Source organism: Somniosus microcephalus, chromosome 8, assembly GCF_052327205.1.
Source record: "Somniosus microcephalus isolate GS21.2 chromosome 8, FLI_Smic_1.0, whole genome shotgun sequence".
In the NCBI taxonomy this organism is placed as follows: Eukaryota; Metazoa; Chordata; class Chondrichthyes; order Squaliformes; family Somniosidae; genus Somniosus; species Somniosus microcephalus.
The window spans coordinates 45,250,490-45,278,016 of record NC_140994.1 but is presented as its reverse complement, the minus strand read 5'-3'; the positions used below and the strand labels follow the sequence as shown (position 1 = coordinate 45,278,016).

The window sequence follows — 27,527 nt, the reverse complement described above, 5'->3', positions numbered from 1 at the left end:
AGAGAGAGAGAGAGAGACTGGGAGTGAGAGTGTGTGTGTGCGTGTGCGTGAGTGAGAGAGAGAGAGAGAGAGACTGGGAGTGTGTGTGAGAGAGAGACTGGGAGCGTGAGAGAGAGAGAGAGACTGTGAGTGTGAGAGAGAGAGACTGGGAGTGAGAGAGAGAGAGAGAGAGAGAGAGAGAGAGAGAGAGAGAGATTCATCCTCAAAAAGAAGAAATTGAAAACTCCACCAATCCAAAACAATTCTGGGAAATGTGGAATAACCTGAGTACAACACAATTGCAAGCATTACCAATCCAAGATGGCGACATCTGGAGAACACATTTTGAAAACCTCTACAAAGACATCCCAATAAACGAAACAAACCCAAGTCAACATCAGGTCACAGAAAAACTCCACACATTAGAAGCAACAATTAAAGACAACCAAAACCCTCTAGACTCCCCAATCACATGGAAAGAACTGGCCACAAAAACAAAATCTCTCCACCTAAAGAAAGCCTGTGGCCCAGACAACATCAAAAATGAAATGCTCAAGTTCAGCAATATGGAGATGCAGGGTGCGGTACTCAAATTATTCAACATCATATTACGTTCAGGCTGTTTTCCCGATATCTGGTGCCAAGGACTAATCTCCCCCATATATAAAAGTGGAAACAAATCAGACCCAAATAACTACCGCGGCATCTATGTCAACAGTTGTCTAGGGAAGTTATTCTGCAGTATTCTAAATAGATTACTTGATTTTCTTAACAAACATAATATCCTCAGAAAAAAACAAATAGGCTTTCTTCCAAAACACCGCACCGCCGACCATATCTATACCCTTCACACCCTCATTGAAAAACATATACACCAAACAAAAAATGGGAAAATATTCGCCTGTTTCATCGACTTCAAGAAAGCCTTTGACTCTATATGGCACGAAGGGCTCTATTATAAACTTCTTCAGTGTGGAATAGGGGGCAAAGTCTATGACCTTATTAAATCAATGTATCTGAAAAACAAATGCGGGGTCAAAATTGGAGACAAACGCACCGATTTCTTCACCCAGAGAAGAGGCGTCCGGCAGGGCTGCAATTTGAGCCCGACCCTGTTCAACATATACATAAATGAATTAGCAGACATGCTGGAGCAAAGCGAGTCACCAGGTCTCCGTCTCCTGGATGGAGAAGTGAAATCCCTGTTCTATGCGGACGACCTGGTTCTGCTGTCTCCCACAGAACAGGGATTACAGCAACAACTAGACCTACTCGACAAATACTGCCAAAATTGGGCTCTAACAGTAAATTTAAAGAAAACCAACATCATGATTTTTCAAAAAAGGCCCAGATGTCAGGAAAACAAATACCAGTTTACCCTCAGTGATACCACTATAGGACACACTATGAGCTACACCTACCTTGGTCTAACTATTACAGCATCAGGGAGCTTCAGCATAGCAGTGAATGCACTAAAAGAAAAAGCCCGAAGAGCCCTATATGCAATAAAAAGAAAATTCTACAACATCCAAATCCCAATCAAAATCTGGCTAAAAATATTTGACAGCATAATCCTGCCCATTGCACTGTACGGTAGTGAAGTATGGGGCCCGCTAAATCACCAAAGCTACACAAAATGGGAAAAACACACAATAGAAGCCCTCACCAGGTACAGACTAAGCGACCACCAACTGGAAATTGAAAAAGACAGATACAAGACATCCTGGCAGCCTAGAGAGAATAGAATATGCGATCAATGTCTGGCCGGCGAGGTTGAAACAGAAATGCATTTCCTCCTAAAATGCGAAAAATTCAACACATTAAGAAACATGTTATTCAACAAGCTAAGCCAAACAACCCCAGATTTCAAGGAATTGGATGACCTGTCAAAATTGAGATTAGTCCTGGGAGAAGGAGACAGACCATACCTTGGGGCCAAATATGTAACAACATGTCACAACCTGAGGACTGTTTAAAATTAAGACTGTTTAAAATTAATATTGAACGTACCAAATGAAGTACAAAGACTGTTTAAAATTAATATTGTTTAAAAGTAATATTGTATGTACCCAACAAATGTCAAATCGATTGACACCTACAGAATGTTGGAAAACTGTACCTTTTTGCTATGTAAGCTTTGGCAATATGGTTCTCTGTAAACTTTCATGCCAATAAAGCATTTGAATTGGAAATTGGAATTGGAGAGAGAGTGGGAGCGTGTGAGAGAGCGCGTCTGGAACAAAGGACTCATAACGCCCATATACAAAAGTGGGGATAAAGGAGACCCAAATAACTATTGAGGCATCTGTGTAAACAGTAACATGGGAAAGGTTTTCTGTAGTATCATAAACAAAAGACTTATAAGCTTCCTTGAGGAGCACAATGTCTTGAGTAAAAGCCAAATTGGATTCCTGCCAAACTATAGAACATCAGATCATATCTTCACCCTACAGACCCTAATTGACAAACACGTCCATCAAAACAAAAGCAAAATCTACGCATGCTTTATAGATTTCCAGAAGGCTTTCGATTCCATCTGGCATGACGGTCTATTCCTGAAACTTATCGAAAGCGGGGTAGGGGGAAAAACATATGATGTAATTAAATCAATGTATACAAACAACAAATGTGCAGTTAAAATTAGAGACAAACAAACAAAATACTTCCCACAGGGGCGGGGATGCAGGGCTCGCCAATCTCACCGAAACTCTTTAATATTTACATAAATGAATTAGCAAAACTACTTGAACAAGCTACAGCACCCGGCCTCACCCTATATGAATCCAAGGTTAAATTCCTCCTCTATGCAGATGACCTGGTTCTGCTGTCACCAACTAAGGAGGGTCTACAGCAGAACCTGGATCTGCTGGAATCAGTCTGTCAGACCTGGGCCCTGACAATAAACCTCCAAAAAACCAAAGTCCTCGTGTTCCAACAAAGATCCAGACATCAGGACACAAAATAAATCTCACACTAGGAACAACTAAAATCGAACAAACCACTAACTACACATACTTGGGCATAAAAATCAGCTCTACGGGAAATTTCAAACTGGCTGTGAATGAACTGAAAGAGAAAGCAAGAGGGCTTTCTACGCCATTAAAAGATCAATCCAAATAGAAATCCCAATTAGCATTTGGCTCAAAATTTTCAAATCAGTAATTGAACCAATTGCACTCTATGGCAGTGAAGTGTGGGGACCGCTAACACAACAAGAATTTGCAAAATGGGACAAACACCTAATGAGATCCTACATGCAGAATTCTGTAAAAGTATCCTCCGGACTCAAAGGAAAACCGTAAACAATGCATGCAGGGCAGAACTAGGCCAATTTCCACTAATAATTACTATCCAAAAAGAGCCACCAAATTTTGGAAACACCTAAAAATGAGCAACCCCCACTGCTATCATTACGAAGCCTTGAAATGCCAAGAGAGGACCATAAAGAATAACTCCCTCAGTCAACTAGTCTGGGACTCAGTGAAGCAACCACTAACACTACTAACAATAACCAGCCCCAGGACAGTGACATCGTAGCAGAGAGAATTCGACCCAACACAATTGTCACTAAACAAAAGGAAAAATACCTGTCATATTGGGCAGAAACAACAAAAACCCAAAGTAAACTCAATTGCTACTTGGCCCTAAACAGACAATACAACATGGCTGAGTACCTGACCATGGTAAAGGATAACAAACTGAGAAAAACCTTGACAAGGTACAGACTTAGCGAACATAGCCTAGCGATCGAAAAAGGCAGACACAGGCAGACCAGGCTGCCAAGAGAGGACAGGATATGCTCTCACTGCAGTCAGGGAGTAGTGGAGACAGAGATGCACTTCCTCACAGCCTGTGGAAAATATCAGGGCATCAGGGAGAATTTCTACCAAAAATTCTCACAAATATGCCCTGAATTCAGAAATCTGAATGACGACCAAAAACTCCCATACCTACTGGGGGAGGAGAGAAGCTGTGTAGCACTGGTGGCACACTATGTTACAGCTTGCCATGAACAGAGGGACAACCAGTAAACCTAAGAAAAGAGTATATATAAATAATGCGAATGTATATTTATACACTCAGGGATATACCTGTTTATACACTGTATGAATAGAACTGCGTTTATGTGTTCAACCATAAATGTATTTTGATGCTTTGGCAACATAAGATGTACCTTATCATGCCAATAAAGCGATTTGAATTGAATTGAATTGAATTGTGAGAGAGAGAGAGAGAGAGAGACGGAGTGTGAGAGAGAGAGAGAGATTGGGAGTGTGAGAGAGAGAGATTGGGAGTGTGAGAGAGATTGGGAGTGTGAGAGAGAGAGAGATTGGGAGTGTGAGAGAGAGAGAGATTGGGAGTGTGAGAGAGAGAGAGATTGGGAGTGTGAGAGAGAGAGAGAGAGAGAGATTGGGAGTGTGAGAGAGAGAGAGATTGGGAGTGAGAGAGAGAGAGATTGGGAGTGAGAGAGAGAGAGACTGGGAGTGAGGGACTGGGAGTGAGAGAGAGAGAGAGAGAGAGAGACTGGGAAGTGTGAGAGAGAGAGAGAGAGAGAGAGAGTGGGAGTGGGAGTGAGAGAGAGTGAGAGAGTGGGAGTGAGAGAGAGAGAGAGAGAGAGAGTGGGAGTGTGAGAGAGAGAGAGAGAGAGAGAGAGAGAGAGAGACTGGGAGTGAGAGAGAGAGACTGGGAGGGAGTGAGAGAGAGAGAGAGAGAGAGAGAGAGAGAGAGAGACTGGGAGTGAGAGAGAGACTGGGAGTGAGAGAGAGAGAGAGATTGGGAGTGTGAGAGAGAGAGAGATTGGGAGTGAGAGAGAGCGATTGGGAGTGTGAGAGAGAGCGATTGGGAGTGTGAGAGAGAGAGATTGGGAGTGTGAGAGAGAGAGAGATTGGGAGTGTGAGAGAGAGAGAGATTGGGAGTGTGAGAGAGAGATTGGGAGTGTGAGAGAGAGAGATTGGGTGTGTGAGAGAGAGAGATTGGGAGTGTGAGAGAGAGAGATTGGGAGTGTGAGAGAGAGAGACTGGGAGTGTGAGAGAGAGAGACTGGGAGTGTGAGAGAGAGAGATTGGTAGTGAGAGAGAGAGACTGGGAGTGAGAGAGAGAGATTGGGAGTGTGAGAGAGAGACTGGGAGTGTGAGAGAGAGAGAGAGAGAGAGAGAGAGAGAGAGAGAGTGTGTGAGAGAGAGAGAGTGGGGGTGTGAGAGAGAGAGAGAGACGGGGAGTGAGAGAGAGAGAGACTGGGAGTGAGAGAGAGAGAGAGATTGGGAGTGTGAGAGAGAGAGAGATTGGGAGTGTGAGAGAGAGAGATTGGGGGTGTGAGAGAGAGAGATTGGGAGTGTGAGAGAGAGAGAGACTGGGAGTGTGAGAGAGAAAGACTGGGAGTGTAAGAGAGAGAGAGATTGGGAGTGTGAGAGAGAGAGATTGGGAGTGTGAGAGAGAGAGAGATTGGGAGTGTGAGAGAGAGATTGGGAGTGAGAGAGAGAGAGATTGGGAGTGTGAGAGAGAGAGAGAGACTGGGAGTGAGAGAGAGAAAGACTGGGAGTGTAAGAGAGAGAGAGAGATTGGGAGTGTGAGAGAAAGAGATTGGGAGTGTGAGAGAGAGAGATTGGTAGTGAGAGAGAGAGACTGGGAGTGTGAGAGAGAGAGAGACTGGGAGTGAGAGAGAGAGAGATTGAGAGTGTGAGAGAGAGAGAGAGAGAGAGAGAGAGAGAGACTGGGAGTGAGAGAGAGAGATTGGGAGTGTGAGAGAGAGAGAGATTGGGAGTGTGAGAGAGAGAGAGATTGGGAGTGAGAGAGAGCGATTGGGAGTGTGAGAGAGAGCGATTGGGAGTGTGAGAGAGAGAGAGAGAGAGAGATTGGGAGTGTGAGAGAGAGATTGGGAGTGTGAGAGAGAGAGATTGGGAGTGTGAGAGAGAGAGACTGGGAGTGTGAGAGAGAGAGAGACTGGGAGTGAGAGAGAGAGAGAGATTGAGAGTGTGAGAGAGAGAGAGAGAGAGACTGGGAGTGAGAGAGAGAGATTGGGAGTGTGAGAGAGAGAGATTGGGAGTGTGAGAGAGAGAGAGATTGGGAGTGTGAGAGAGAGAGAGAGAGGGAGTGTGAGAGAGAGACTGGGAGTGAGAGAGATTGGGAATGAGAGAGAGAGAGATTGGGAGTGAGAGAGATTGGGAGTGTGAGAGAGAGAGACTGGGAGTGTGAGAGAGAGACTGGGAGTGTGAGAGAGAGAGAGATTGGGAGTGTGAGAGAGAGAGATTGGGAGTGTGAGAGAGAGAGATTGGGAGTGTGAGAGAGAGAGAGAGGGAGAGATTGGGAGTGTGAGAGAGAGAGAGATTGGGAGTGAGAGAGAGAGACTGGGCCGCCGCGGCCGCTCACCTGATGGCCTTGGGTCGGGCTCTGGGGCGGGGCTGTTGACGCCGCGGGGAAGTTTTGTGCGCGGCGGCTCCCGGCACGGCCCGCAACTCAAGGCCCAGGCTTCCCGGGCTGCTAGGCCGCGCCCGGCGCCGGCACAGCCGCTCGAAATGGCCGTCAAAGTAGGCGAGCCTCCGGGCGAAGGGCAGGGGATCACTTCATTTCCTACTGTTGCTAACTACAATTTAAAACTCAAATAAATTGTTATTTTCCTTAGTTCCCTAACACACAGAAAGCGTGGCAAAAAAATCGTGAAGAATCAAGATGGCGGCCACTTACCTCGGTTCAGAATGATAAGGCCTGCCCACACACGCACCGATTGGTCAACCGTCAGGTCAATGAACTGTAGGATTGGTCAATCGTCAAGTCACTCAACACTCAACTGTAGCATGGCCCGCCCGCACGCGCAATGAACCCGCCCCCGTGACGCAGCGATTGGTCAGCCGTCGGTCCACTGTCACGTCGCTCGACCGCACGATTGGTCAACCTTCACGTCACTCAATGCTAATGAGCAAATGAGCAGAACTTTTCCCATTTAATGAGCGGAATTTTGAACGTTTTTTGGATACGGTGGGCACGATTTTTGTCTGACGGGAAAGTAAATACGCCTATGACCGGTCCGTAATCGTAAGCTTTCTTTTGATGTGACGCGCGTGTAGGTACGCTCTATAACTTTCGAACATATAGAGAACAGACAGACAGACAGACAGAAGAGGTCTTTTATAGATATAAGAAGATATTGAATACATACATTTCAAGCTATTATACTAAAAGAGTAGAAAATATTTGGAGGGAAATCAATATTTTTAAAAAAATGTCACGTAGTGAACTATATCTTCAAAAATGAGGTAAATCATCAAAATCAATTATGATAATCAGTTTCATATGCTCGCCACCCAAATTTCTTAGCCATCTATATTTTGGATCACATCAATTTCTTCACTCAAGAGATCTAATCCACGACTGGATCAATAAACCGCATTGAAGGAAATTTCTGGTTTGTAAAAGCCCAATGACATGAGAAAAAATTGGAGAAGTTCAGCCTGCCATAAAAGTTTTCATAGTTTTTTCAGCTGTTTAGAAAATCTTGATGAATTTCCCTTTAAACTTCACAGATTTGTAACTACTAGAAGTGAGAATTATGCTGACATTGCTCAACAGACATACTGCATAAGCATCATTACAGCAGACTGTTTGGCTGGAGTAAATTATTTAGTACTTCGATGTAGAGCCTATGAAATTTTTACTTCTGCTTTTGTGTCAGAAAGATATTATTAGCATGGGAAACACTGAAAATTTTCTATAGCGACCAAATAATATTCAAATACATGATTCCAATTAAATACAAATCAATGAAAAAAAAATAAAAAATAATAAAAAAAAAAATATAAAATAGTAAGAATTTTTTTTATCGCTCATGAGATCTGGGTGTTGCTGGCAAGGCAAGCATTTATTGCCCATCCCTAGTTGCCCTTGAGAAGGTGGTGAATAGCCTTCTTGAATCGCTGCAGTCCGTGTGGTGAAGGTACTCCCACAGTGCTGTTAAGGAGGGAGTTCCAGGATTTTGACCCAGCGACGATGAAGGAACAGCAATATACTTCCACGTCAGGATGGTGTGGAACTTGGAGGTGGTGGTGTTCCCATGTGCCTGCTGCCCTTGTCCTTCTAGGTGGTAGAGGTCACGTGTTTGGGAGGTGTTGCCAAAGAAGCCTTGGCAAGTTGCTGCAGTGCATCTTGTAGATGGTACACACAGCAGCAACGGTATGCCAGTGGTGGAGGGAATGAATATTTAAGGTGGTGGATGAGGTGACACTCAAGCAGGCTGCTTTGTCTTGGATAGTGTCGAGCTTCTTGAGTGTTGTTGGAGCTACACTCAACTAAGCAAGTGGAGATTAACATTAGACTAAAGTACAATAACATATACATACATTAAACGAAAGCCTAAATATCTTGGGGTGGAATTTCCTGTGGGAAATAATCGGAACGTTACATCCAAAATTACAGCCACTCATGCGGCCATTTTACCGATGTCTATTTACACCCAAATTTCCTTCCAATCTCTTTAACATACGTCAAAACATAAAAATGGGTGTAAACAAGTGGAAATCAGTGTAAACAAATCCAGGAAAACATGCAGCTCACCATACCTACTTAAAGTATAAAGAAAGACTTGCACCTTACACAACCTCAGGATGTCCCAAAGTGTCATTGGTGACTGGAGTTTCCACTAGGTTGCACTTTTTTTTTTAATGCAATTCGCCGGAAATCGGCGAAAACCAGCGCAAAAGAGCGTGGGATGTCAAGCACAAATCGAGTTTCCACGCTAGTTTAAAAGCATCACGCTAGAAGCTGGCCCCGCCACAAAACTGACCAGAACCCCCAGATCAAATTACTCACCATTGCAAGTTTCTGCTAATTGCTCCCATTTGTGGGTCTTCGAGGAGGCTCTTAAAAGGTAAGTTTTTTTTTTAGGTGCAAGGACACTAATAGGCATGTTTTAAAAGCTTTTAAACAGCATTTTTAAAAATGTATTAAGAAACTGACTACTGTACCCCAATATAACTAGCAAATGGTTCTGTATAGTTTTTTAAAGTCCTTTTCAGTTCTTTAAAATCGGGTTACTCACAAGGAGTGGACTTGACGCTGATTAAAAATGTTTATTGTTTTGTGATAAACCCAAGTTATTATTCTTAAATATATCAAGAAATATTTTTTAAAGTAAAATGTTTTTAAAGTTATGTTCTAAAACGCTGCTGATTGCGTGGGTTCAGGGCAGATTTTATCTTCAGCGATTGGAGGGGATGGGAGGGGGGGGGAAAACACTTCTCAAAACTAACGTAATTTTGAGCGCAATTTGCACCCGATCGTCAATTGTGCCCAAAGCGGAAACTCCAGCATGTTTAAGGAAATGCAATTCATCCAATTAAATGTGATTTATATCAATGCCAGAACAATGCATTCAAAGAAACAGAAATACAGAACAGCACTCGGTGAGGATAATTTTTTTTAAATTGCATTAAAATAGCAAAAAAATTACTGTTGCCTGCAGCACCTAAAATTCCAGGCTTAATTTAACACCACATTTTGAATTAGCCTAACTGCAGCAGGTTTGCTTGTTTAGCTCTTTATCCTGGGGGCAGAGCCATTGTAATGAGTCGAGATGCGTGGGGATATAGGGATTGATGGGCGTAAAAGTGCGAGGAAAACTGGGCGTAGCATAATTATGTACGTAACACACTTGTACCCGAGATTCATCGATCTTTTACGCCAGATATTTGCTTTACGCCCCGATTACATGTGTCTTTGGGCGCAGATACACAGGAAATTCCACCCCTTATTTTTCACGTGAAAATAACGGAGGATGAAACCAATGAAGTAGAATACAATCAACTTCTGCCTAATGTTACAAAATGTAGGAGGAAAGTACAACAATGTTGCTGCACTAGCAAATATAAACATTTTTGCTTAAAGCTTCATTTTATAAGGGTATCAAGAGATGTGGAGAAAAGGCGGGTAAATGGAGTTGAGGTACAGATCAACCATGATCTAATTTAATAGCAGGACAGGCTCGAGGGGCTGAATGACGTACTCCCGTTCCCATCTTTCTTCCTATGCCCATATAAGCTGTCACTGCAATTCAGAAAGCAATTAATCGTGCTAAGTGTTCTGAAACCTTTTGTAAAAAATGTCATGTAAATACAAGTATTGTTTATTACATGGAAATCTGCTATACTGCAATAAATACATAACAGATTGCACCCTAAAGACTTTCTTCAAAACAAGTTGGTTTTCTCTAACAGGTAGCGTTATAAAAAAAAAATTACTGTATAAGGGCAACTGTGAGGTACTGGGAGCATTAAATTGCAGCAACTATATATTTAAAAAATATTAAAAGCTTCAAGCTGCTCTCCTAAATATCCAGGTTTTAGCTTTAATTTTGCATGAACTTCAAGTTATTTCCTATAGTAACAACGTAAATCATTACTCACCAAGCCACTGATAAACTCTTACATTCACTGTCCTAATTTATTATACTATATACAACAGAGATATGCAACCATAATCTATCTGCCACTTGATAAGTAAAAAACAAAGTTAACACCCTTATATGTAGCTGTCATAGTACTTCTGCTTAGCATAGAGTCCTACTAGCAAGTTGAATAAACTGACAAATTGAAATATACTTGCAACCACTCTTCAGTGTTTAAGTGCTTACTGAAATGCACCTTTCAGCAGAAATATTTTTACAGGGAAAATAATCATAAATAATGTAAAGACCATAAGTAAAGGATGCTTTAGAACCATTATATTTAAGGGGCCTGTTGAACCTGTGAAATACCAAGCTGTCAAATACAGCATTAATAAAAGAGGTTAATTTTTATGTTCTGGAATTTAACAACAGTGGCTAGTTGTGAAAGACACTAACACTTGCAATGAATCGCTCAGTTTCTGGGCAGAGGTTTGTTGGGAGGTACCAAACACTGGCCTGGACTGAATGTATAAAAACTGCTGTTCCTTTTCCGCATTAAAGCACTAGTTCAATGAAGAATTTTGAAAATGCACATTACAACATATAAAACCAATAAGACTGCATTCTATTCCCCTTGTTTCATGCTAATAATCATAAAAGTGCACAACAGGAAAAATCTGTGACTCAAATGGTTCTTGCCATCATGTTTATGCAGATGTATCAATAATAAATTTCTTTTGTCTCACATACATAGAATGCAGCAATTATTGCAGGTGCAGTCAGCTTCTTGCTTACAGCCATTTACGGCTACAACATTTGCAATCATAGTCATTAGTAACCATCTTGAAGATCCACTTTGCAGGGGATAAAAATTAAATTCACAAGGCTCCTACTCTGAAACATGTTATTTCAGAAGAGAGTCACTGAGCTACGATGCAGCTTTAGCTCCATGACAACATAAAAAATGACGCCAATCCAAGTTGGGGCATTGATGCGATTGTGGAGACTTCCTCCTGGTAATTTATCACCTTTGAACCTCATCACTGGTCCCTTCCCTGGACTCCCTCCCACATACAGAATGAATGGCCATTTGAGCAAAGCAGCCAAAGGCTCATGGAACCATACCTACTTCAAAGTCACCACCTTCAGGAAAAGAGCAAAAAGAAAGAAAACTGGAAAAATGCGCAGCACCCCAACTGAATGATGAGACATGTTTTCAGACCATGATCCTGACATTGCTGAAGAGAGGAACCAAGTGGAAATAAGGCACTTCCCCAGAGACAAAACAAATTCAAGTCATCCCTGGGTCACTCATGTGCACATTCTAATAGTCAGTTAAGACCTGCATAAGGAGAGGCCAGAGAACAGGCAGTGAAAACTAACTTACAAAAGGAGGCATCACGCATCCTCACCAAAAGAAACATACACAAACAGAATAATGAGAGGAGTATAAATGCATTCCACTTGTGAGGACGAGGATGACTTTTGAGTGAAAAAGTTGAGTGAATTAAATCATCTTCACTCATGGGATGTGCTCCACATTTCAATTTACCATTAAGCAACTTGTATTTATTATATACTGACTCCACATAAGTCCTTCGGATATCAGCAATCTTTTAATACATGCTAATTACTGCCAAGTTCCTACTTTGTTCCTTACATTGTTAATAAGGGTCCAATTTAGTGCAATAGTAATAGGGGATGCTCTGAGTTTAAGGGCTGAGGCACCATCACAGAAGGGATTTTACTCCACATCTGGCTATGCTACACCCGACCTTAGGAGTTTGTGATGTTGACAATGGGCGCCTGAAATGGGAAGATGCCAGTCCCCAGAACTAAACTCTCTCACCTTGATGAGCAGCCAAAAAAAGGTATTATGGATTCTGTTTCCAATACTGTATTTAAAGTTAACCAGGCCCACCCCCATTTTTGTGTGCTCCACAAATTTTGATATGTTTGCTCAGAGTCCAGAACATATACATGTATTAAGAACAATGTTCATAACATTGCCCCCGGGTGTTGGGTGGGGGGCGGGGGGAGGGAAACACTGCTGTTTGTATCTCAAAAACATCCATTAACCACTGCGCCCTTTCAGTCAACTTCTTGTCCATGTAACATTACCTTTAAAACCACATGCCTTCATTTTATCAACACCTCATCAAATGCTTTTTCAATATGTAAGCATATTTCACTATTTTAGGATGATTTACATTTAGTTTGTAATAAGACATAGTATTCCACTATTACAGTCCCATTCTGTAAATGGTTTAGCTTTTTATAAAGAATTCATTACCATAATTCTTCAACACAATTGAAAAAATAAATGCAAACACACGAGTCCTCTTGGAATCTAAGAGCATTCCAGCTGCGCTTGCAGAAGTGATTATATAATCCAATTTATCATAATCAATACAACAAATATGCTTATAATACTCTGCAGACACTGCACTTTGCCACTTTCATAAACGCAGCAGCTTAGTTTCAATCAGATAAAACAATGATGGTATTAGAGATTCCTAACTGTTCTAGTTACTGTAATCATTGAGATGTGATCTTCTATTCACCCTTCATTAGCACTTAAAGTGTATTTGTTGTGGAAACTACATGGACTTGCTTTTTATTTAGTAGTGATGGAATAAGCTGGCTTCAGCATTTGCTTATAGAACCACTTAAACTAAAAAGTGAAAAATATAAAAATATAATCAGTTATCAAATATTAAGCCACTTTCACAGCAATATGGACAGACGAATAGGATCAGGTACTGAGTTTGGATGAAGGGAGCTGCACAGCCTGAAGAAACTTAAAGGAAATTAAACTAAAGAGACATAATTTTAAAAAAAGTGAGGAAAAAGAAAAATCTTTTGTCTAAATATGATGAGAAAAGAACATGCATGGCACCATAGTGCAAAAGAACACCAATATACCAGCATGGAGTAGTAAAATGTGGATTTGCATCCATAATTTCCCACATGGTAAGTACCCGGTCTCAGCCATGCTTTCAAGGAAAGATATCAAGTAGTGACCCAGAGTGTCACTAAAGGAGGAAAATTGAAGGGTAAATCACTTTTGTACACACCATTAATATCTAAGAATACTTTTATATAAACCATTTTGGCTATCAATTTGGTTGCATTTTTGTGCGAGCACCTAAAAAGACTCATTGAGTAGTCATAGTTGCTTAATTCATAGTAACCTACAACATTCCAGAAGGCTTGACTGGAGTTTACTTTACTTGGTATATACACTTTTTTGAATTATCAAAATATTCAATTACACTGTTTAAATAGTATATAAACTAATCAATTGGCTAAGAAAAAATACTTGTTCATCCACACATGCAAGTGTGAAACATATTTGTTCGCACTTAATTTTTGGTTCCACTATTATGAAACTATGTTATAAATATAAATTATTTTACTCCTCTAAATGCTGTAAATATTTGTAAGTAACACCTTACCCCTAGACTTCACCAATCCAGGAATAATCTTCCACATTTGTAAAATAGGAAACTTTAGGATTCAGGTATTCATTGTCCCTCATTTCATCCTCACATTTTACAAGATCTGTTACCTTGCCTAGAATTCCAATGGACCAGTTTTGAATCTATTCTTTGCCAGTGTTCGTCTGCGTACTACAGTCAGTCACTCTATGAAGCCATACCTATAATATAATTTAGGGTTATAATATGATTTATTTAGCATATTGTGGCATATGAAAGTTGCTCTTCCATGGCCAAATCAGAAGAAATATTATAAAAGTCCTTTTTATTGATCAGCTTAAATATCTCCCACTAATATCACCGCATTAGCAACAATTCTGAAACTACTAACACGTTAATGTTACATAGGGGGTGATTTTCCCAGCCCTGGGGAGGCGGGACTGCCGGGAAAATGGCAGAATCTGGGAACGGGTACCCATCCCGCCTCCGTGCCATCTTCCCAGGAGGTGGGTACCCGACCCGTGCCAGGTCAGAGCTCCTCGAGGCAGGAAGGGGATTAGTGCCAATTAACTGGCAGTTAACAGGCAGCTTTTTGGCTAATCCCTATTTTGAGCCCTAAAGTGTGGGCTTCCCGACGGCTCCGAACCTCGCCAGGGTCAGCGAGGCGAGCCGTGGGTCTGTGGGGTCGAAATGTCCGGTGTGCAGGTGAGTGATGAGTGCAAGTATAGAGAGGTAAGTGTGTAAGTTGAGTCTAAAGTGTTTTAATAAGATTACTCACCTTTGCTTCTTCCTCCAGGCTTCATCACTTTAGGCTGCGGAGGTGCCTCATCTCCACGGCAGAGATGACAGAATGGCTGCTGCATTCTCTGCTGCAACGGCCATCTGATTTCTGTTCAGGAAAGAAGTTTGGTGAGTCTTGTACAAGGACTCACCAAAGAACAGAGATTGTCAGTGTTTGACAGCTTCTCAAAGCTGTCAAACGATGACAATTCAAACGCTGACGTTCTCTGTCACCGGCTTTCCCTTAATTGGCCTGCTAAGCCCGCTGGGCAGGCTTAACAAAGTCAATCAAGGGAAAATAACGTGGGTTGGCCAGACGTCGATGGAGGCGGGACTAAAACCCGACAAGCAGCTTTCCCGCCTCCATCACGTCCCCATTGATAAAATCACCCCCATAGTGTTATATAGCTGAAACTCAGCTCTATCTAGACACCACCCTAGTCTGGATGAGCAAAATCTGTAACTCCTGATGTTGGATGCTATCCACTGTTCAGGTAGAAGCAATATTAAAATTTCATAGGACATCATACTTTACTGAAATCCTAATGGCAACACTCATTTTCCATTAAAAACTTGAAATGAGTTTTTATAGATATGCAGTAAACAGTTTCAAACTTTTCTGCTGAAAGCCCCGGGGAAAGAGGTGGATGTTGAGCAGGAAGTGAAGGAATTTAGTTGGGGAGACCAATACAGTTGAAGAAATAGGTTTTCAGAAGTGCTTTTAACAGAAGGAAGTGTGGTAGCAAGGCCAAGTGGTTTTGGAAGTGTTTCTAGGGCAGAGATAGAACAGCAAATGTGTTATTAATGATGTAATTGAGTCGGCATTTAATTCTGATTCAGGCACCTTTCAATTTGCCAGAAATCATCAAATTTTCACTAATTTGTGTTCAAAGACAGATGATAGACAGAAATAGCAGCCAGGTGGACTCTCAACAAGTTTGGAGAAAGCATCTGGTCTAATAACATTTGCAGATACAGTAATATTACTGAAATATCACATTCTAACAGGAATGTTGGTACTGACACTAATAGACAAACCTTTTCCATTTTGAGCACTGTTGTCACTACTGAAATCAAGTCTTCTGGCTAACTTTCTCATGGTACTTTTCAAGTGCAGTCACTATTGTCATGTATGGAAATGCGGCAATTTGCATATAGCAAGGGCCCACAAACAGCAATGAGATAAATGACCAGATCATCTATTATTGTTGGTGTTGGTTGAGGGACAATTTTTGGCCAGAACACTAGGAGAACTCCCCTGCTCTTCTTTGAATAATGCCATGGGATTTTTTTATTTCCACATGAGGGAAAAGATGGGGCCTTGTTTAATGTATCATCCAAAAGACAGCAATTCTGACAGCACAGCATTCCCTCAGTGTTGAAGCGTCAGTTTCTGGAGTAGGGCTTGAACCCCTGACCTTTTTATTCAGAGGTGGGAGTGTTACCACTGAGCTAAGGTTGGCATTAATCAATTCAGTTTCACAACTTGCCATGGTGGGATATAGACTCTCAACCTCTGGGCTACTCATACCATACGACCGGGCTGCTGAATTCTACACTATGATCAAAGACCTTGAATAGTATCTTCTGGGAAATCATGTAACAGGACCTAGGTTAGTTGGACACCTATGCTGGAATACATTAAGCAGATGGGCTAAATATTTTTTTAATGCACATTTTTAAAGTCTACTTCATATCTGGAAATCAGCACTGTACAATGTATAGCAGATATTTGCACCTGGCTGAACTGTTTCAGTTCATAAATTGGCATGGAAAATTACAGAAATACATCTAGGATTTTATAAATTAGACCAAATAATTTAGAACTACAAATTATTCTGACATTTTAATTGCAGGTTGGAGATGAAAATATAATGCACATGATCAAAGGAACACAGAATAGGCATTGTACCTTCAAAATGCAGGTATTACAATTTATTGGCCCCAGTCAGAAATCCCATGGAGCCATTAACCAAAGAACAAGCTAACCTTCTTATAGTTCTACCTTTTTAACAGATGTGTAATGATACTGCTAAGAAGATCACTAACCCCCAAATACGTATTGCAGTCTGTGTCAAACATATGCTCTACTTCCAGAGGCAGCACATGCTATACTTTATTAACTTCAAAGGCAAAAGGCCTCAAATTGAACTCTACAAAGGGTGATTTGCAACACTGGGCATTAGGTTCAGACTGAAGGTTTTCAAAAACTATTTTTTTTAATAACCATTATTCAGCAAGGAAGTTTGCAGTAATATACTAATCTGATCTTCTGCAAAATGTTTCCTCAAGGTTTAACATTATTCAGATTTGTTACTCAACTTCTAAATGGATAGGTGCAATATTACACCGTTTAATATTTTTCTAAGGAATGCTAGAGGTTTTCATGAGGAACTGTATACATTACCATCTTAAATCTATTCCTTAAAGAGGCAATATAAATTTTCTAAATTCTACTCACGGAGCTCAAATCTAACCAGATGGTGATTCAGATTTATTAAGGACCATTATTTTTTTTTAGTTATTCTATAAAATGTATGTAGCTTCTTCATAAAGTATATAATCAAACTGAATTACAGAAATTCAAACAGTAAGATGTTACAGCTTTTCACCCAATGAAACCTAACAGAAAAATAACTTACAGAACTTTAAATGGGTTTTGTGCAGATCCCAAATAAGAATTATATAAACATCACAACATTTTGAAAATGAGGGTAAGACAAGCACACACGTTGGCTGATATCAAACTGGTTTTAAGTATTCTGTCTGTGATTCCAATTTCAGTATCACAGCATTCTCACAGCTTTACTTTCATGTTTAAAGAGTGTTATGCCTTAACTGATATTGTTTGCAGTAGAATGATTAAGACTGCAATTCTACAAATCTACTGATGAAAATTTACGATGAAAAAAAAACTGATTTATGTGAAATAGATCAGCACTCTTGCAATAATGCAGAACCAAACACTTAAAATGTGGTTGGACTGATCAAATTACAGTTGAGCATTGCCACCCACCCACAGCCTGACCTAATTTCCCAGGCCATGGATGGTAAACCATAAGCTCATTACTGTATCTCGGTATTCTAGCTGATCTAGAAGGCAAGACTAGATGCGTTAGGAATACAATAGACTCTTAAAATAATTAGATACTCCTTTCAAGTACTAATCACAGCACATAAAATTAACCATACAAGACCTTTGTTTATTGAGAAAATGATAAGGGTTAACATACACAGGCAATTAAAATAATTTCTTACATTTCAGACAGACTAAACATCAACCCTAAAGTACTACAGTGAGTACTTTTTGCATTTAATAATTTAGCAATACATTTTAGTTTGGCACACTGTCATGTAACTTCCAGAAAGACATCAGTATTAGTAAAAGCACAGCAAAGCCAAACAAAGAATCACTGAGTAAAGTGGAACCTACATGAAGTGCTCACCTTTGAGGATGACTGTTGAACTAATACCTCAGTCACAGCTCTTTGCCCCATGCTAGCTGATATTGTCAATGGTTCCTGTCCCTCGGGCACCATTCTGCTCCCTTTCAAAACTGCAGTCATCACCCCCATGGCTATTCAGCTCTCGACAACTACTACCCCATCTCCAAGCTATTTTTCTTCTCCAAGGTCCTTGAACACTTTGTCGTCTTCCCAACTCTGTGCCCATTCCTTCTGCAACTCCCTTTTCAAATGCCTAGTACAGCCTTATTCTTCTCACAGCATTGTAATGGCTCTCGCCTGACACGTAACTCCATGGGAATACCCTCACAGTTCCAATCCTATTTTCTGAACATCGCAAGAGTATCTCCAGCAATAGCTTGTACTCATGTCCTCACACCGTCATCTCCAAGGTCTCTCAAAGGTCTATCCGCAGCCCCTTCCTCATCTACATACTGCCCCTCGGCAACATCATCTACAGAGGCAGAGTCACCTTCCAAATGTACGCCAATGACACTCGGCTTTACCTCTCCACCACCTGTCAAACTGCTTGTCTGACATACAGTCCTGGGTGAGTCATAACTTCCTGCAGCACAACATTGGGAAGACCTGCACTCCTACCTCAGTCCGTCACGGAAACCTTCATACATACATGCAGTCTTTAGCTCCAGACGACTATTCCAAAGCATTCCTTGTTGGCCTTCCATTCTCCAACCTCCATAAACTCCAATTTGCCAAAAATCTGCTCCACTAAATCCCTCTCATCCCGGTCCACACTGACCTACATTGTTTCCCTTTTCAAAGTTAAAATCCTCATTTTTAATTCACTCCGTGGCCTCACCCCACCTCATCTCATCTCCACAACCTTCTCCAGCCCTATATTCCACCACCCTCCCCGCCAAACACTTTGTTCTTCTGATTTCAGCCTCATGTGCATTTCACCCTCCCTCAGCATCGTGGCAGGGCTTTCAGCCATCAGGGTCTTACTCTCTCAAATTCCCTGATGAAACCTCTCCATCTCTATCCTCTTTTAAAAACAAACTATTACAAACTTTATTTTCAAATAGAACATGAACCAATTTTACCTCTAATGATGCTGGTAAAATAATGGGGCCAGATATTTTTTTAAAGTGGCTGAAAAAATTATTATAGATATGCAGTCTTTTTTTTTTTTTACACATTATTCTGCTTATGCATTTCTTCAGCAAATGCATGTGCAGTTGTTAAGTTACAGAGAACAACCACGGCACAGAAAGCTGGCCTGCTATGGCTGAACTAGACTGGTTGGGGAAACATTGTCATTTTCTCTCATCCCAAATACTCCATGTATCTGGGTCCCCTCCTCCCTTCCCAATTGATTTTCTGTAATTTTCTCATTTCCAAACTTTCTTGTAAATTTAATAACAAATTTTAAAGAGACCATAAATTAGTGTGCATTGTTGAATTTATCTCAAAGTGGCAGTAAATATTTTATTAGCGTGTGAAACAGAAGAAATTAAATACTATATTGATAAAAAATGGTGCTTCTGAAAAGATTATACATGCAGAAGTCTGCAATTATCCCTTAGAGGACCAAGTGCAATTGAACACATTTACTATGACATTCTGAAAACACACATCCTAAAGTCCTTTAGCAACCCTGATAATCCTTTCTGCTACATGTCATAACCTTCTTGAACATGTCGCCCAAGGAAGCTTTATAACCCGTACAAACATTAAGGCCTTCAGGAGTACAATCAATAAGACCCTTACAGACACAAATCATCAGTAACAATGACAAGCTCAAATGATTCTTGAACATAAACAAAAAGTTCCTATTCAAGACACTAAATACCACTTTGGCCCATCTATCAAATTACATTTCAGTGCTCCACAAATTCTAAATTCGTATTATTGACTCAAATTACAAACAATTGTAACACATATTTGCCAGCTCAGCACTGCTGAATACTTACAAACTATATTTTGCTGTAAAAGAAAATATCAATTTAAGTTTTAATTCACTCAAATTGAAGTGGTAAATTGCAATGAAACATAATACAGGCTGTAGTGGGTTATTCGTAAGCTGATCTGCATTTAAAAGGTTACTATAAAAAAATTCTGAACTTGGACAAAAAAGGTAATTTGGATGGTCACGTATAGAAAGGAGATATTCCTGGGCAACATACATAATTTAGCTCCACATACATAAGCGGGGGTAGGTACTAACAAGCAACTGTTCAAATGAAATGCATCTGCAGTTTCTGCATGTTATGATTCCCCAGTAAGAAAATTCTCCAGAGTCACATTACAAGTCTAAGAGCAGTGACCTATTTAATGTCATTGAAGATGCAGCAATATGAAAAGAATTGCTTTTAGCTCACCAACTAATGATGGTAGTGCTCCCAACTGACTAAACTGATGAACGACTCCCAACAGTTCACCACTATATGCGTCAACTGATGCAGACAGCAGTCCCTTCGCAATTAAATAAAAGCTGCCAACTTTCAGTACGCACTGCTCTCACATGACCTCTAGCTTTGGAAATATACTGTTACTGTTTTATTTTATCTGAATGCAAATGAGGTATGTGGGTTTTGGAATTTTGGTTAAAACAGATACTTCTAAAAGTAGCTTCACATTTTTTTAGCAACCTTGAGTTTTAAAGAAATCTATATGGCAAAGTACTATTTGGAATGAAACTGTCCTGCCACAAAGTGGCAGGGGAAAACAATAATTAACAAAGCTGTCATGCAGCTTTAGTTAAACTAATAATGTGCAATAGTGCTCGACAGTCTGACAAGCACAAAGACTAGAAAATGCGTTAACTGAACAGCTATACTTTAGGTGTTTATTTTGTTCAATGCTCAGTTGTGTATTTTAGTACATAATTGTAGAATGGTCTGAGTGTCAGATTCAACAAGTTCTACATCAAAATTCAGCTGCTTTGGGAGAGGGGTTAAAAAACAGTAATATTCTAACTCTCCCTAGTGGGGAGCCAGCAGTCCACAATACTACTGGAATTGATTGTTTTCTCTCAAATGTCAGCATGGAACATGTGGGCAGAAAACATCCAATTAAAAAAAACTGCAGCAAAATATCATTTTTCACTCTCACTTCAAGAAGCCTGGAATTCAGTTTGTGTAATAGCTTGCTGGCATGTATCCACTATAAAAACATCTCAGCCAAGATGATAAGGAGGCGAGGTCTTGCTCTGCATGCACAGCTTGCCAGCAGCAGCTGATAGGAATTGGACTTCCCCGGCAGCCTGGAGAGCTTGCATACGGCAATCTCAGTAACAGGAAATTTCATAAGTGCGTGGCTGCCTCTAGCAAAAGCATCGTTGGTCACAGCTGGCTAAATGTCTCACTGTTATAAAGAGAAAGGTGCCGACCAAATACTATGGAGGAGAGGGAACTTTAAGCAATAGCTTAACGCGCAGCTTGGAAAGTAAACTAACACTTCATATTCTACAGTGCTGGATCATTACAGAAAATCTACTCCACATACACATGGATATTCACAACAGAAGCAGCATACAGACATTGCGCTTTCATCTCTAATTTACCTAAAGGTAAGCAATCGTTTATACTATAATTGCAGAACTTTCTGATTTGCTGCAACAAATATTTAAGTGATTTCCTGATATATCTAATTTTAAAATGCAGCTTGTGAACATGTATATCACGGACTGTAACGGCAATATTATGTTGAAAGGAAAATTATGTTCCACTTGCACTTTGCAACTGTAATCATTTCCAAAGTCGACTATACTTTTACATCAAATATAATTGGATTCATTTTGAGGAATTTACTAACCAGACTCTTACACAAACATCCAAGTCAAACGAGCTTTTTCACCTGCATCCCCCAATGCAGTAGTTTTTCTATCATCAAATAATTTATAAGTGTCTGCTTAACAGAAGTGTAATTTAGAGAACAGGCAAGCATAAAAGCCTTCTGTGATGCACAGTCCAGTGAGATCTAATGGTCAAGTAGAAACTACAAGACAATGATCTAAAATAATTAGAACACTTCAGGATACTCATAGTACAGCTTGCTTTTTATTGCGTGCATGTTACCCTGGAAATCCCCTTTAAAGATACAGCAAAGCACCATACCTCCATGCTGCTAAAAAGATGATAAATGAGTCTCATTGTTTATAACTCCTTCAAGAAAATGTTTCCTCAGCTTATCAACTTTACAAAAATAAATTATTTTCCTATACTACAAACAACAAATTAGAGATAATGCCTTCAATATCAATGTTAAGCTTGCTACGGGGATTTACAAAGGGTTAGGCTCAAGTGAACAGTAGTCCATTTTACCGTTTGGTTTCATATCACTGGTTTACAGCATGGAAAGAATTACTTCATTTTAACCCCTTCACTACCTCCTTAAAGGGTACTTTCCCACCAACTTTAATCTGCTCAATCACGTCTGTTGGTGGGTTTTAAGGAGACCATCTATTTCTGTTTCCCCATCTTTAATATTAAATGATGATAAAAGAACATCCTGTGCATTCCAAAGCCATACAGTAAGTCAGAATGCCCTAGCAATCTAACAAAGATGATCTACCTTTCTCAAATAGCAGTTAGGTGTACTGGTCATTTATAGGTATTTTGTGTTGCATATTTGTTTGATTTAATTGATTTAGTTTGGGAAATAAATAAAGATTAAACAGTCACAGTTAGTCTCTATGAAAAAACATATAGTTCACATAAATAACACTGAAGATTTAAAACTAAGATCACATAGCAAAAAGATCAGCTGGATTTAACAAATGATGATTAAAAGCACACTGTTATTTAAAATGGGATATCCAACAAATAAATAAATGTTATGATCAAGTAAACAATGAATGATCAGATAATTCAGTCATCATTTTCTTATCTCAGTAATTTGAGGAAAAACTTAGCTTTTTAATCAATGGTCAAGAGCACAATCAAGAAAATTCGAGATATACCATCTTGTTAACAAAGCTTAGCTCGCTCAAAGTTTTAAGAACTAAAACCGTAAGCTACTTCATCATAATATTATTAATCAGAATTCCATCAAAATCCTCACTTAAATGTTTACAACACTGTTTTAGAGTTACTCAGCATAAACAACAAAATAAGAAATATTTATTATCCAACATTTCTGAATATGATCAAGTATTGAATATAATTTACATTTCATGCATATTTCTGGGGATAATCTTCATGCAAGTGATATTGAAGACTGTATATGAGCTTTTAAAGAATGTGTGTTTTTGTCAGCTAAAGTATAAACTACTAGAGGATCTGCTGATCCGTGAGTAAAATTTATTACAATTTCAAAGAAAGCAATTTATGCATTATACAACCTTTTTCAATCTGGAACTGATATGCATATAGAATTCTTTGTAGATGGAATCTAAATAAAAATCGAGTCAGTCCAATATGCCCTGGTCAGTTTGTCATTGCTAAATTTACATAAGATTTACTGAAACAAAAGATGACTTTAAATAGATATTAGAAATCTATTCTTGGCATATATAAAGTAGATTTATCTTTGAGAAATGAATAGTTTCTTATTTACACTGAATAAGAGTTATTATGACCTAGGTCTAAAATATGCCAGAAATCTGATCTGTAACCCAAGGGTAACATTACCACTGTGATGTATAATCTCACTTCAAATAGATGCTACCAACTTTCTGCTTTTCTTTAAAAATGTTGTCACCATACCAAATTAATTTGTAGTTAATTTCAATGTTTCCAAATTGTATATGCTGGCTCCATTTTTTTTTGTTTTTAAAGAGTGAAACTTCCAATTATCTATGCAACTAAATATAATCCAATATATATATGAGAAATAATGAACTTCATAGTACATCAAATAGTTTTTTAAAAGCTAGACAATTACGTTGCAAATATAGTCATAGTACTACAACGGTCTTTAATGAAATGTGTTCATTAAGCTTGTATTGTAAATCAACACCAATTACAAATTCAGAGATCAGAAACAGTAACAATTAATAATATTTTCTATCTTTGGCTATGAAGTTCAATATTCTTTATGAATCACTTTATATTCATCAGCAAGTAACATGTACCATGTTCTATGCCATTCTGTCTGCTAAGAAAACAATAGCAGGGACTAGAAGAGGCAGTTTTGAAATATAGACCCTAAAAAGTCTAAGAGGATTATGCATCAGCTTACACAGTACATAATCCTTCAAATAGTTATACTAGAGGCCCATTACATATATATTTGTAGAGCATCCATTTCTAGATTATTTTAAACATTTTATATAATTGTTATGGTACAAGTAAAATAGTTCAAGATATTCAAATTGTACTTTCCAAAACACCCTGAGATTTCCCCTTTGGATCAGGTGAAGAGGTATCACTGTCCTGGAACTAGTGATACTTGTCCACATTATTAAGTATGGCTTACATAAAGATGGTGTATAATCTTTAGTAAGCAATTACAAAAAATGACAAATACTTTCCATTTTCAAGGAATTTCTTCCCGAGACAGAGATTATAACATTTCTCATAGCAATTCACACAGAATTTAAAGGAGAAAAAAACCCCAAACTAATGCCAGCAAAGTGGTTTCCAAATTTCCCCATCTCACTTTAGTTACCTCTTAAATTAGCACTTTTTAATGATCTGCTACTACACAGGCACCCAGATGTCATGTTAGCTGTGGCTCAGTTGGTAGGACTCTTGCCTGAGTCACAGCGTTGTGGGTTCTATCCCACTTAAGACTTGAGCACAAAAATCTAGGCTGACACTCCAGTGCAGTACAAAGGAAGAGCTGCACTGTTGGAGGTGCTGTCTAGTGGATGAGACATTAAACCGAGACTCCATCTGCTCTCTCAGGTGGTCGTATTTCAAAGAAGAGCTGGGGAGTCATCACCAGTGTCCTGGTCAATATTTATCCCTCAAACAACATCACTAAAAAAAAAATTATCTGGTCATCGTCACATTGCTGTTTGTGGGAGCTTGCTGTGAGCAGATTGGCTGCCGTGTTTCCTACATTACAACAGAGACTACACTTCAAAAAGTACTTCATTGGCTGTAAAGCGCTTTGGGATGTCCAGTGGTCGTGAAAGGCGCTATATAAATGCAAGTCTTTCGTTTTTGATGTTATAAAATGTACCCTAAAAATAATGAATTGAACATACAACCCTTTTACTTCCTACAAAAAGAGTATATGTAAGTGAACAATACAATGTCTGTTGCTATGATACACAATGTTATGCAAGATAAAATGGGAAACATTTCATTTTGGAAATTGTAACCTCCATTATTTTTCTACAGTCAGATTTTTATTTCATATCATTTGAATAATCAATCAGTTGTTCAGTAATATCTGATGTATAGCTTTGTTTTTAAACTGTAGCGGTAAGGCAATTCATCCACAACAGGTTAGTTTAAAGGAACCAATATCTCTTTTTGTTGAGCTGCCTGGGCTGCAAATCAGATGTTTTCAAGTTTTTTTCTTAAATCTGTTTTATACTTTTAATCATACTCAGTTTTCGACTTAAAAAATTTAAAGCAATAGAATGTGAATGCTGTAAATAATTCTGGAGTAGAACAATGCTATTTGTCTAAACACCTGGATCAGCCTAAGGTTTATGGAAAAGTGTCAAGATTGAATCGAACATTTTGAAAATCTCATCAGTTTAACTATGGGATACATTTTCGTGTGTCCGGTTCCATTGTGTGGGAACCAAGCATGGCAACCCTGCCACCCGCCCAATGTCATTGGTCTTAGGCCTGACCAATTTTCATGGTGGGGCCTCATTAGAATGATTTTGGCAAGCTGTCATCGCTGAAGAAGCACTACGTGCAGTTCACCATTTGTGGGGGCGTCATGAAATCCGGAGTCTCCTCTGTGGAGCCGAGCAAGAAGTGGGAGGCACTGAGGTACCAGCATAGCATGGGAAGATTTTTAGTGGGGCCAGGAGAAGCATTTGTGCTCCTCCTGGTTCCACAAAAATCAGCGCCATAGCGTTTTTCATTTTTTTTTTGGAGCAGGTTAGACCATTGTGTGCCAAGTACCAATGGATGGAATGTGCGCTGCTCACATTCCGTCCATTGGTATCTGAAAATTGCATCCGAATCCTATGCCGTATATAGGACCCTGATTTACATAAGTTCGTGAGACACACGGCCACACCCCGACCCCCCAACTGAAAGAGGCGAGTATTCTGGCACGCATTTCCAGGACCGGATGGAAATGGTGCCAGGAGGATCAGCAGCAGGAGTAGAGCACTGCCATTTTCTCTGCACTACCGCCCGTTCCTGCCTGAAAACGGGGATGAAAATCAGCCCATATGTAATAGATTCCTAGATTTATGTTAAATATTTTCATTAACGAATGGCTCAGCAAATTGAATCCAAAGACTAACAGCAAGAGTCATACAGGCAGCTATTTTAACTCTTGGGCCTCAATAACATGCTGCCAATCCACTTCCCGCCCATGGCCCCCTTCCAGCACACCGGTAGGGCATGGGAAGGTGGTTCCAGGAAGGTCTCATAGGAGGGAAGAGGGAGGTGGTCTGGGGCAGGAGAAGCCTAAATTTTCCATGTGGGGCCCAGAGGGACACTCCCTCTCCTCCTGGCCGTAATAAGGAAAAGTAAAGGAGTTACCGTTTTTGGCCTCTTCTGGGGCTGATCCTCTTTTATCCTCAGTTGGCTTGGTGGGAAACCTGCAGTGGCTTCTACAGTCAGACCAGAGTGAAAATTGCAGCCAGATCTTGATAACGTGACTGGGACTCAACATGCATATGTAAAGAAAGACCCCACTGGCTCTGGGCAGGTGTCCTTACCACCTGCTCAGGAGAGCAGGTTAAAATTGCAGACAGCAGGATCCCGATGGCTTCAGGGTGAGTAAGTAACTTGGGGCATATAAACTGCCTACCCACATGTTTTCTGCTGGGCAGGTAGGGTTAAAATCATCCCTATGTAAAGTCAGACATAAATATTAAAAAGATAAATACTAGACTGCCACATCAAGGATCAGTAAATAGGTCTATGGCTCATGAAACACACACACAACTTAATCATATCTATGGTGCTTGTGAAACTTCACTCATTGTCCCCATTGAGTTTATTCGGGAAAATAAGTTATTTTAGCCTTTCCTTTTGGGCCAAACATACCTTTCAGTACACATATCGTACCTTTCTGTTGTGATGCAAAGAGGTAATATTTTTATTGGAAGACTAATCTTGGTAAACAAACATTCTCAGTCATCAAGAATGAGATTTATTCAAATTCAGCCTGATAAAGCTACACATATAAAGTGCGTATTTTTTTAATCAAATGCACACATCATTGCTGTCAAACTGGCAGTACTTGATTTCCGAAGCAGCTAAAGGGGTTTTGCCTACTGGTTCCCTGAAAGAATTCATCAGCACCTGCTTGTACTTAGCTTGTGTACTCACCCAATCAAAGATCATATATTTTTTGTAAGGATTCTATCGCTTCATTTCCAGCACTAGTTTCCATTGCAGCTCTACACTAATAAATACATATAGCTGTCAAACGTTTCCTT

General features: G+C 39.8%; 2 protein-coding genes across 8 annotated transcripts in view; one reads left to right on the top strand and one right to left on the bottom strand.

Moving 5' to 3' along the window:
• The window catches only part of dock1 (dedicator of cytokinesis 1), a 712,419-nt gene that overhangs the window by 360,454 nt on the left and 324,438 nt on the right, over positions 1-27,527 (bottom strand). The window lies entirely within an intron of this gene.
• insyn2a (inhibitory synaptic factor 2A) overlaps positions 20,992-27,527 on the top strand; it is a 59,220-nt gene continuing 52,684 nt past the window's right edge. For 2 of the 3 annotated variants that reach the window (XR_015079221.1, XM_085994682.1), the window contains exon 1: positions 20,992-21,566. The gene's annotated coding sequence lies outside the window, so the exon portion shown is untranslated. The remainder of the gene's footprint in view (positions 21,567-27,527) is intronic. The other variant, XM_085994681.1, reaches the window with a different exon arrangement.